Source organism: Pristiophorus japonicus, chromosome 7 (genome assembly GCF_044704955.1).
Source record: "Pristiophorus japonicus isolate sPriJap1 chromosome 7, sPriJap1.hap1, whole genome shotgun sequence".
NCBI lineage: Eukaryota > Metazoa > Chordata > Chondrichthyes > Pristiophoridae > Pristiophorus > Pristiophorus japonicus.
In genome coordinates this window covers 60,192,129-60,202,563 of record NC_091983.1, presented here as the reverse complement: position 1 = coordinate 60,202,563, position 10,435 = coordinate 60,192,129, and the positions used below count along the sequence as shown (strand labels likewise).

The 10,435-nt window shown below is 48.0% G+C and overlaps 2 pseudogenes; both read left to right on the top strand.

The window, feature by feature from the left end:
• Window positions 1-1,429: 1,429 nt before the first annotated feature.
• On the top strand, window positions 1,430-1,665 carry LOC139267514 (U2 spliceosomal RNA; annotated as a pseudogene).
• A 141-nt stretch (window positions 1,666-1,806) lies between these two features.
• LOC139267630 (U2 spliceosomal RNA) lies at window positions 1,807-2,055 on the top strand (annotated as a pseudogene).
• The last annotated feature ends 8,380 nt before the right edge of the window (window positions 2,056-10,435 follow it).

Sequence of the window (10,435 nt, the reverse complement as noted above, 5' to 3'; positions counted from 1 at the left end):
AACTTTTCGCTGCCTAAATTTGCAAAACAGGCGGAAGTGACTGGTAACGCCCCCTTTTGAAAAAAAAATCTGTTCTAAAATGAAACTATTCTAACTCACTAGAACTGGAGCAAACTAAATGCCGAGAATTGCAATTTCTAAGATGCTCCATTCTAAACTAGTTGCTCCAAAAAAAATAGGAGCAACTCAGGCCAAAACTTGAGCCCAATATTTCACGTTGATGACCTTTTGTCAGACCCTAGCTGTATTGAAGTTGGCTGTATTTAGTAGCTCATTTAATTCAGCCTATTAGTGTATATCCTGTAAAGTCCTTACTGTACAGTATGAAACCACACGAGGCACATTCTGGGGCAAGGTCACTCTATGACCTCAACTCTTTATTCACAGGACTCCAAAGATGACGACCCTGCATGGGACCTCCCTTTTTATACCTGTGTGATCAGGTAAGGAGTGTCTCCCACAAGTTCACCCTTTGTGGTCAAGATGTGCATTCAGGTTGAGTGTATACAGTAATACAGTGGTGTTACATTGTGGTTACATACATGACATCACCTCCCCCCCCCCCCCCCCGCCCCGTAAAAAGTCTTATTGGGACCATAGGTTTAGTCTTTCAGGTGGTCTCCGCTCCCTCGTGGAGTGCCGCAGTGGGGCTCTGGTTGTTGGACACTGACATGAGTGTCTGTCACCTCCGGCCTGTCCGGGCTGACCACAGGGACTGTGCATTCTTCTGATTGCTCTTGTTGCTCGTTCACTGGCGGTGTTGTGAGCTCCATCTCATGGTCTTCTTCAGGTTCCTCCGTGTCGATGCTGAACCTTTTTATTACTTGGTCCAGATGCTTACGGCATATCTAACCATTGTTGAGTTTTACCATGATGACCCCATTCCCCTCTGTCAATTACAGTGCCCTCAAAGCCATTTGGGCCCCATGGCGTGATTGAGGACGAATACAGGATCATTTATTTCTATACATCTCCCCCTCGAATTATGGTCATGGTACTCGTTTTGTGACTTGCGCTTGCCCTCAACTATGTCGGTCAGGACTGGGTGAATGAGGGACAACCAAGTTTTGAGTGTCCATTTCATTAGTAACTCTGTGGGCGGGACCCCCGTGCGCGAGTGCGATCGGGATCTTATAGGCCAGCAGGAGAAGCGATAGGTGGCATTGTAGGGAGGGTCCTTGAATTCTGAGCATACCTTGCTCAATGATTTGGACCGCACATTCCGCCTGGCCATTGGAGGCCGGCTTGAACGGCGCAGTCCTGACGTGGTTGATTGCCATTGCCCGACATAAACTCTCGGAATTCGTAGCTTGTGAAACATGGGCCATTATCACTAACCAGGATGTCCGGCAAGCCATGGGTTGCAAAGATCGCACATAGGCTTTCCACGGTGGTGGATGACGTGCATGAATTCAGAGTGATGCAATCCATCCATTTCTCGGCCTTTTGGCTAAGATCAAGTGTAGTACCGTTTCTGACCAGCCACCATGACCCCAGGGTGGTTCCTCCCTGGTCAGGAAGGTATATGCTTGCATTTTTGGAAACAGGAGGTGGGTGGGGAGGTTTGACCCATCCACCTCCACGGAGGTGTGTGGGGGACCTGACCCATCCACCTCCATGGCACGAACCTGGTATTGCAGTACTTCCAGGAACGGTGCAGTGGCTCTAGGCCTTTTGGCTAAGAGCATTGGCGCAGAGTGATCCTTGGCATGTGCAAGGTGACCTCTGGCGTTTGTGATTTGACAAAGAATTGGAACGATTGGCTACGAATTTAAAAAAAAAAAAAAAAAATCCATCCATTTCGAGTACGCTTCTCGGCCTTTTGGCTAAGATCATGCGTAACTGACCTGACAGGGGAGTAACCATGACCCCAAAGTGGTTCTCCCTGGATCAGGAAGGTGGTTCTCCTATGGTTCTCCTATGCTTTTTGGAAATAGGAGGTGGGTGGGGTGGCTTGACCCATCCACCTCCACGGAGGTGTGTGGGGTTGCTGACCCATCCACCTCCATGGCACGAACCTGGTATTGCAGTACTTCCAGGAACGGTGCTTGAGCTCTAGGCCTTTTGGCTAAGAGCATTAGCGCAGGGTGATCCTTGCTGTGTGCAAGGTGACCTCTGGCGTTTGTGATCTGACAAAGAATTGGAAAGATTGGCTACGGAAAAAAAAAAAAAAAAATCCATCCATTTCGAGTACGCATCTACCACAATAAGGAACATCTTCCCCATGAACAGGCCCATGTAGTCAACATGAATGCGTGACCATGGCCTGGTGGGCCAGGGCGACGGGCTGAGCAGGGCCTCCTTGGGGGCATTACCCAGCTGGGCACACATTGTGCACCTGCGAACACAGTGTTCCAGGTCTGAATCAATTCCAGGCCACCAAACGTGTGACTGGGCAATGGCCTTCATCAGCACAATGCCTGGGTGCTCGCTGTGGAGTTCCCTGATGAATGCCTCCCTGCCCTTCTGGGGCATAACTACCTGGCTGACCCATAGTAGGCAGCCGGCTTGGATGGAGAGCTCATCCATCCGTCTGTGGAACGGTCTGACCTCCTCAAGGCATGCTCCGTGTGCGGGCGCCTAATCCCCAGCCAGGACACATTTCTTAATCAGGGATAGGAGGGGATCTCTGTTTGTCCAGATTTTAATCTGGCGGGCTGTGATGGGGGAGCCTGTGCTGTCAAAGGCATCGACAACCATGACCATCTCGACGCTTTGCTCCGCTGCCCCCTCAGTGGTGGCCAGTGGAAGGCTGCTGAGCGCGTCAGCGCAATTTTCAGTGCCGGGCCGGTGCCGGATGAAGTAGTCATAAGCAGCCAGCGTGAGAGCCCATCGCTGTATGCGAGCTGATGCGTTGGCATTGATAGCTGTCTGACAACAGGGATGTTAATGGCTTGTGGTCCGTCTCTAATTCAAACTTCCTACCAAAGAGGTACTGATGCATTTTTTTTTTACACCTTAGACACTTGCAGCCTGCCAGCGTGGCGAAGAGGTCCTCCGCTCTCGGGAGCGGGTATTGATCTTGTAGGGACACCCGATTGATGGTGGCCTTGTAGTCGCCACATATCCTGACAGAGCCATCCACTTTTAGGACGGGAACGAAGGGGCTTGCCCAGTCGCTGAATTCAACAGGCGAGATGATGCCCTCTCTCAACAGCCGGTCCAATCGCTCGATCTTTTCCCGCATCACATACGGCACCGCTCTGGCTTTGTGGTGCACTGGCCTGGCATCCGGTGTGATGTGCATCACTACTTTAGTGCCTTTGAAAGTCCCGACGCCAGGTTGGAATAGTGAATCAAATTGTTGTAGGACTTGAGCACGAACTTTGCTCCACAGATGACATTGCATGAACATCCCCCTATTTCCAGTTCATCTCGGCTAACCAGCTCCTCCCTAACAGTGTGGGACCATTGCCCGGGACAATCCAGAGCGACAGCCGATTCACTAACCTATTGTGTGTGACAGCCAACATTACACTACCTAGCACCGGAATGATTTCTTTAGTGTAACTCCGTAATTGTGTCTCAATACGTGCTAATTTGGGTCTACTGGCTTTAAGTGGCCATAGCTTCTCAAATTGCTGAACGCCCATGAGTGACTGGCTGGCCCCAGTGTCCAGCTCCATGCGTACTGGGATACCGTTTAATAAAACCCTCATCATCATTGGTGGCGTTTTGGTGTATGAACTGTGAATATTCGCCACATGGACCAGCTGAACCTCGGCGTCCATCGATTTGCCCCAAAAGTCATCCTGCCTCAAAGAACCCTCTTCTGGTCCATCCGCCTCATATATTAGTCTGGTTGCAGACTTCCTGCACATTCGAGCTAAGTGGCCACTGAGATTGCAGGTCCTGCAGATAAACTGTTGAAATCTGCAAGATGTAGCTGAGTGTTTTTCCCCACACCTCCAGCATGAGTTAAAATTTCCATTGTTGGGAACAAAGGGACTATGGCCAGGCATTCCGCACTGACTGTCCTTTGACTGCTCTTAAGTACCCTATTACTGGGTGTCAATGACCCCATCCCGGGCTGCATTGTCCACTGTGATGGCATGAATGTCCATTCAGCCTGCCATTGTCTCTGTTGAAGTCCTACTCTGGGGTCTATTGCTGCCTGGGGAGTGTCAGACTGCCCCTGCCTGCCTGCGGGGCTCTGAGTCGCATTAATGATGTTGACTCCCTGATCCATCGCCGAGTTAGAGGCAGAATTGCATGCGTATATTATTTTCGTCTCTTCCTCCCTCGCATGAAAATTTGAGCTATCAACGCCGCCGCTTCCAAGGTCAAATCCTTGGTCTCAATTAATTTGCGGAAAATTCCCACATGACCGATGCCCTCGATAAAGAAGTCTCTTAGCATCTCCCCCCTGCAAGCGTCTGTAAACTTAGAGGCTGGCCAAACGCCGGAGATCCATTGCGAAGTCCGGTATGCTCTGTCGTTCACGACGTCAGGTGGGTGTAGAATCTGTGTCAGGCCATATGTATGCTACTCGCCGCTTTGAGGTGCTCCCCGATCAATTTGCTAAGTTCTTCAAAGATTTTGCCCGCCGGCTTTTTGGGTGCTAGTAAGTCCTTCATGAGCGCGTAAGTCTTTGGTCCGCAGCTGGTCAAGAGATGAGATCTTCGCTTGTCAGCCGCTGCATCCCCCAGCCATTCCTTCGTAATGAAGCTTTGCTGAAACCTCTCGACAAAATCGTCCCAGTCTTCCCCAACACAGTACCGTTCCTCTGCGCTACCGGGGGCCATTCTCGTGCGTCGTGAATTCCCGTTTCTCGTCGCCAATGTAAAGTCCTTACTCTACAGTATGAAACCACACGAGGCACATTCTGGGGACAAGGTCACTCTGTGACTTGAACTCTTTATTCACAGGACTCCAAAGAAGATGACCCTGCGTGGGACCTCCCTTTTTATACCTGTGTGATCAGGTAAGGAGTGTCTCCCACAAGTTCATCCCTTGTGGTCAAGGTGTGTATCGAGGTTGAGTGTATACAGTAATATAGTGGTGTTACATTGTAGTTACATACATGACATATCCTACTCCAAATTTGCTGGAGTACTTAAGGCCAAGCTTTACTTGTGTATTGAGTAGTTGAGTCTTTTGCTTTAGCCTGTACTAATTACCTACTGCTCATATATACTGTACAAGCAGCTCTGGACTGTAACATGAATAATGATGGATTAAGGCTGCACCATCCCAAAGAATTCAAATTTTAATATTTGCTCTTTCAAAGCACTCAATATTTTGGTAGAATGCCAGGAAAAGGTACAGGTTTGTGTCTGTGATTTTGTGTCGTTTTAAAAAGAATTATGTTACCCTGAGCACATCAATTTTATTTCTAGATGTCACATCTTCTCTTTTTACTAAGCCAGGGAAGCTAATCTTATTTTATCTATTAGTTCTTGCTACTGAAGAATACTGCAAGATGCATTGAAGTTTTAATATATTCTGGCACTTACATGCGTACAAGCCTTGACAACGAGCATCAGCGGCTCATAGAAACATAGAAAATAGGTGCAGGAGTAGACCATTCGGCCCTTCGAGCCTGCACCGCCATTCAATAAGATCATGGCTGATCATTCACCTCAGTATCCCTTTCCTGCTTTCTCTCCATACCCCTTCATCCCCTTAGCCGTAAGGGCCATATCTAACTCCCTCTTGAATACATCCAATGAACTGGCATCAACAACTCTCTGCGGCAGGGAATTCCACAGGTTAACAACTCTCTGAGTGAAGAAATTTCTTCTCATCTCAGTCCTAAATGGCTTACCCCTTATCCTAAGACTACGTCCCCTGGTTCTGGACTTCCCCAACATTGGGAACATTCTTCCCGCATCTAACCTGTCCAGTCCCGTCAGAATCTTATACGTTTCTATGAGATCCCCTCTCATCCTTCTAAACTCCAGCGAATAAAGGCCCAGTTGATCCAGTCTCTCCTCATATGACAATCCAGCCATCTCTGCAATTAGTCTGGTGAACCTTCGCTGCACTCCCTCAATAGCAAGAATGTCCTTCCTCAGATTAGGAGACCAAAACTGAACACAATATTCCAGGTGAGGCCTCACTAAGGCTCTGTACAACTGCAGTAAGACCTCCCTGCTCTTATACTCAAATCCCCTAGCTATGAAGGTCAACATACCATTTGCCTTCTTCACTGCCTGTTGTACCTACATGCCAACCTTCAGTGATTGATGAACCATGACACCCACGTCTCGTTGCACCTCCCCTTTTCCAAATCTGCTGCCATTCACATAATATTCTGCCTTCGTGTTTTTGCCCCCAAAATGGATAACCTCACATTTATCCACATTATACTGTATCTGCCATGCATTTGCCCACTCACCTGACCTGTCCAAGTCACCCTGCAGCCTCTTAGCATCCCCCTCACAGCTCACACCACCACCCAGTTTAGTGTCATCTGCAAACTTGGAGATATTACACTTATTCCCTCATCCAATTCGTTAATGTATATTGTAAAGAGCTGGGGTCCCAGCACTGAGCCCTGCGGCACTCCACTAGTCACTGCCTGCCATTCTGAAAAGGATCTTGTCAAAAGCCTTTTGAAAGTCCAAATACACCACATCCACTGGTTCTCCCTTGTCCACTCTGCTAGTTACATCCTCAAAAAATTCCAGAATTTTTCGTCAAGCATGATTTCCCTTTCATAAATCCATGCTGACTTGGACCGATCCTGTCACTGCTTTCCAAATGCACTGCTATTTCATCCTTAATGATTGATTCCAACATTTTCCCCACTACTGATGTCAGGCTAACCGGTCTATAATTACCCGTTTCTCTCTCCCTCCTTTTTTAAAAAGTGGTGTTGCATTAGCTACCCTCCAGTTCATAGGAACTGATCCAGAGTCGATACACTGTTGGAAAATGATCACCAATGCATCCACTATTTGTAGGGCCACTTCCTTAAGTACTCTGGGACGCAGACTATCAGGCCCTGGGGATTTATCAGCCTTCAATCCCAATTTCTCAACACAATTTCCTGCCTAATAAGGATATCCTTCAGTTCCTCCTTCTCACTAGACCACTGTCCCCTCGTACGTTCGGAAGGTTATTCGTGTCTTCCTTCGTGAAGACAGAACCGAAGTATTTGTTCAATTGGTCTGCCCTTTCTTTGTTCCCCATTATAAATTCACCTGAATCCGACTGCAAAGGATCTACATTTGTCTTCACTAATCTTTTTCTCTTCACATATTTATAGAAGCTTTTTGCAGTCAGTTTTTATGTTCCCTGCAAGCTTCCTCTCGTACTCTATTTTCCCCCTCTTAATTAAACCCTTAGTCCTCCTCTGTTGAATTCTAAATTTCTCCTAGTCCTCAGGTTTGTTGCTTTTTCTAGCCAATTTATATAACTCTTCCTTGGTTTTAACACTATCCTTAATTTCCCTTGTTAGCCACGGTTGAGCCAGCTTCCCTGTTTTATTTTTACTCCAGACATGGATGTACAATTGCTGAAGTTCATCCATGTGATCTTTAAATGTTTGCCATTGCTTATCCACCGTCAACCCTTTAAGTATCCTCTGCCAATCTATTCTAGCCAATTCACGCCTCATACCGTCAAAGTTACCTTTCCTTAAATTCAGTACCCTAGTTTCCGAATTAACTGTGTCACTCTCCATCTTAATAAAGAATATTATGGTCACTCTTCCCCAAGGGGTATCGCACAACAAGATTGCTAATTAGTCCCTTCTCATTACACATCACCCAGTCTAGGATGGCCAGCTCTCTAGTTGGTTCCTCGACATATTGGTCGAGAAAACCATCCCTAATACACTCCAGGAAGTCCTCCTCCACCGCATTACTACCAGTTTGGTTAGCCCAATCAATATGTAGATTAAAGTCGCCCATGATAACTGCTGTATCTTTATTGCATGCATCCCTTATTTCTTGTTTGATGCTGTCCCCAACCTCACTACTACTGTTTGGTAGTCTGTACACAACTCCCACTAGCATTTTTGCCCTTTGGTATTCCGCAGTTCCACCCATACCCTTTCCATATCATCCAGGCTAATGTCCCTCCTTACTATTGCATTAATTTCCTCTTTAACCAGCAATGCCACGCCGCCTCCTTTTCCTCTCTGTCTATCCTTCCTAAATGTTGAATACCACTGGATGTTGAGTCCCCAGCCTTGGTCACCCTGGAGCCATGTCTCCGTGATGCCAATTACATCATATCCGTTAACTGCTGTTTGCGCAGTTAATTTGTCCACCTTATTCCGAATACTCCTCGCATTGAGGCACAGAGCCTTCAGGCTTGTCTTTTTAACACACTTTGCCCCTTTAGAATTTTGCTGTAATGTGGCCCTTTTTGTTTTTTTGCCTTGGGTTTCTCTGCCCTCCACATTTACTATTCTCCTTTCTCTCTTTTGCTTCTGCCTCCATTTTATTTCGCTCTGTCTCCCTGCATAGGTTCCCCTCCCCCTGCCATATTTGTTTAACCCCTCCCAACAGCACTAGCAAACACTCCCCCTCGTACATTGGTTCTGGTCCTGCCCAGGTGCAGACCGTCCGGTTTGTACTGGTCCCACCTCCCCCAGAACCGGTTCCAATGTCCCAGGAATTTGAATCCCTCCCTTTTGCGCCACTCCTCAAGCCATGTATTCATCTGAACTATCCTGCGATTCCTACTCTGACTAGCACGTGGCACTGGTAGCAATCCTGAGATTACTATTTTTGAGGTCCTACTTTTTCATTTAGCTCCTCGCTCCCTAAATTCGTCTCGTAGGACCTCATCCCGTTTTTTTACCTATATCGCTGGTACCTATGTCCACTACGACAACTGGCTGTTCACCCTCCCTTTTCAGAATGTCCTGCACCCGCTCCGAGACATCCTTGACCCTTGCACCAGGGAGGCAACATACCATCCTGGACTCTCGATTGCGACCACAGAAACGCCAATCTATTCCCCTTACAATCAAATCCCCTATCACTATAGCTCTCCCACTCTTTTTCCTACCCTCTTGTGCAGCAGAGCCACCCATACTGCCATGAACTTGGCTGCTGCTGCCCTCCCCTGATGAGTCATCCCCCTCAACAGTACCCAAAGCGGTGTATCTGTTTTGCGAGGGGACGACTGCAGGAGTCCCCTGCACTGCCTTCCTTGCACTACTCTTCCTGTTGGTCACCCATTTACTATCTGGCTGTGTACCCTTTACCTGCGGTGAGACCAACTCGCTAAACGTGCTATTCACGTCATTCTCAGCATCGTGCATGCTCCAGAGTGAATCCACCCGCAGCTCCAGTGCCGCAATGCGGTCTGTCAGGGGCTGGAGGCGGATACACTTCCCGCATATGTCGACACCGGAAGCGTCCCTGACTTCCCACATATTACAGGAGGAGCATAACACGTGTCCGAGCTCTCCTGCCATGACTTAACCCTTAGATTAACTTAAATTGGCAACAACAATGCTAAATGTTACTTATTGATATAGAAAAGAAAAAGAAAAACTACTTACCAGTCACTTACCCCCTTGGCTGTGACGTCACCTTTCAATTTCTTTCTACCTCCCTGCTGCAGCTGCACCAGTAGGCCTCCGACATCCCCGGACTCCCTGCTTCTCGCACTCCCACCTCTCCGACGAGTTGGGCCTTTTGTAGGCCTCCGACGTCCCCGGACTCCCTGCTGCTCGCACTCCAGCCTCTCCGACGAGTTGGGCCTTTTGTAGGCCTCCGACGTCCCCGGACTCCCTGCTGCTCGCACTCCAGCCTCTCCGACGCGTTGGGCCTTTTGTAGGCCTCCGATGTCCCTGGACTCCCTGCTGATCGCACTCTCGCTCATTTGACTGTGCGGGTTATTTACAACCAAACTCCACCCTGTATTCATCCAGGGCCTGTTAACACAGACTTTCCAGCATATGTCATTCGATAGCAATCACAGGCAGGGAATTGGCTGATCTTTTTTCCCCTCTCTCTAGCCCAAGGGCAATCCAGCCAGTTATAGAGCCCAGAGCTGTCCTGCTGAGATCAGCAAAGAGTTCTGATTGAACCCAGAGCCTTCCTGGTGTGTATGTCTATGCATCTAACTGGGTGATGCATTTACTAATTGAGCTATTGAGAAAAGGTCCTAACAGGCCAGGTTAGTGTTTAGGTGAGTTGTTGACTGAAGGACTTGCTGTTATATTTTCTCTCATTGAAAGGAATGGCAGTGTTTCAGTTTGGCACCATTTCTAAGCAAACTATCAGAAGGCTGTCATTTACAAAATATGTTTGCACTGTCTATTGGCATTCCTTCAGCTCATAGGCTTCCAGTGAGTTTTATTTTTCAATCACATCGTTTTTTTCCAGAATACAGAACATCCTGATTTGAGACCATCTGAGGCTGTATTTATTTGTACTGCAGTTTCTGCTCCCACAGCAGCAGGTGCAGTATGGGTTGCAGCCAGGCAGTACCGTGTTTGCACTGCCTCTTGTCTCAGTGGAACTGC